Source organism: Lipotes vexillifer, unplaced genomic scaffold, assembly GCF_000442215.2.
Source record: "Lipotes vexillifer unplaced genomic scaffold, Lipotes_vexillifer_v1.1 scaffold472, whole genome shotgun sequence".
Lineage (NCBI taxonomy): Eukaryota > Metazoa > Chordata > Mammalia > Artiodactyla > Lipotidae > Lipotes > Lipotes vexillifer.
In genome coordinates, this window is record NW_006797698.1 from 2,126,186 (window position 1) to 2,128,320 (window position 2,135).

A 2,135-nucleotide genomic window follows, 5' to 3' on the forward strand; every position below is an offset into this window, starting at 1 on the left:
CTCTGACTTCCGAGGGGTGTGTGTGTGTGTGTGTGTGTGTGTGTGTGAGAGAGAGAGAGAGGGGGGGGGGGGAATACACAGTACGAGGGCTACTCTGTGTCCAGTCTCCTCTCTGTTGGGAGGATCAGTGGTCCCTCTGATTCCTTCATCCCCCCGAGGGATAAGAGCAGAGGCCTGTCCTGGGAACATGGGAACCTCAGTGTGGACAGCTGGCCAGGCTAGATGAGATGCCCCTGTCTACTGCCTCTCTTCCCATGCCCATTCTCACTGCAGGCCCCTTCTCACTCTCTCAATCCCTTGACCTGGAGGGGAAGACACCCCAGTCGTAGGTTAATCACGCTGGACTTAGTGCAGTCAAAGCAGCATCCAGGGGGTGGTCCCGGGGCGGGGGAGGAGCTGGACCAGTCATCAACTAGGTTCCTCCCAGTACCCAGATGGGTTGATGTGCCTGATGCCAGGTCACAGAGGAAGGGGAGTCTGTGCCACAGAAGGCCTTGGGCATCTTGAAGTGTGAGTGAGGAAGCTGCCGGAGGTGGAGAGGGCCGAGGGGATGACTGTACAGATAAGAGCCTCTGGTCTTTTTTAGCATCAGCTGGTGGAGCCACCCCCTTCTCTCCCACTGGCTGCCTCCCTGAGTCACTGCCCACCCACCAGCAAATTAAAAAGGGGTGTCATCTGCTGGCCAGTCGCCCCATCTGGCCCCAGGGTTTGGCTCTTTTTGCTCCTGGGTGGAAGGTGAAAGTCTGGGTAGGGTGGTCTCACCAAGACCTGTTCCCCTGGGCCTTTCTCTTGCCAGACTCTGCTTCCTTCTCTGCCCTTTGTTCCTCCCCTCCCCCCGCATCCCAGGATGGTTCTCCCCGGTGACAAGACCCACCCCCTTGCTCCAAGGACAGAGGCAGCTGCAAACCCTCAGGGGCCCCCACATGGCCCCATCCATCTGGCCCGTCTCTGATCTGGGCTGCAGGGGAGGGGACCCGCGGGGGGCAGCTCAGTTGCCGACTATGCCCCACCGGCCAGCTCAGCTGTCAACACTCGCCTGCCGGCCCTGGCCGTCCTGAGGCCCCGCCTGGCTGCTCAGGCCGGGGACACTGCGCCCGGAGACCCTCAGTCAGACCCAGGCAGGCGGTGGGCAGGCGGCAGGCAGACACCCTGCCTGCCCTTGAGCATCCTCAGGCCTCCTTGCCTAAATAAGGGAGCTGTAGCTGGAGTGAGCCAGCCGGCCGCGGGGAGGGGCCTGCGGCTAGGCCAGGGTTTTCCGAGGGGCTGGGCCGCCGCAGCGCCGCAGGGCCCCGAGTCCGCCGATTGGGCCTGCACCGCTGGCCCCGCGCAGCAGAGGGAGGGCGGGCCGCTCGCACAAGGGGATCCCCAGGCTGGAACCTCGCGTTCAGAGGCCTCTCTTTGATCCCGAGGCTAGGAGGCTGAAACTCCTGTCAGAATGTCCCGCTCTGGGCAGAAGGGCCTGGAGTAACCCCGGGGAGGGGTGTGTGTGTGTATGTGAGTGTGCGCGCGCGTGTGTGTGCGCGCGCGCGCGTTGGGTGCCCCTGCTCTGGTTGCGTGCCCCTCCTAAATCTCACCCACCCTTATTTCAAATCTCGGTGGCCTTAGGCCTCCAGATTGTCTTGCCCTTCACATTTCTCGGGTCTCCCCTGACCCTGGGCTCGTCTTCCCAGGGCCCAGGCCTCGCCCGTGTCACCTGCAGCGGGCACTGAGCGCCAGCTGTGTGTAAGAGCCCGTGCTCGGCGTGGTGGGGGACCAGGGCATAAAGGATCGGCCCTCTCCCTTCAAGTCAGGTCCCTCGGTCCTTCCAGCGGGGAGTGGGGGGAGGTGGGGCGGGGGCGGAATCCCCAGGCTCCTCCTTGGCCGCCTCAAGGCCGGCCGTCGCACCTGTCCTCACGGTTCCCCTACCTAAGGGTCCCTTCCCCCTCTTGGGGCGCGCGAGTCCCGGGGGCTCCTGGGCTGAGCGAGGGGCTGGGGTGGGGGGAGCGCTCGGCTCGGCTCAGCCAATGGGAAGGGCGGGCGCGCGGGTTGTGTGGGGGGAGAGGGCGGCGCTGCGGGCGCGCGGCGGGCGGGAGGGAGCCGGGAGGCGGGGGCCGGATGCCTAGAAGTGTTACGAGGGACCTATACGGCTGCTTCTC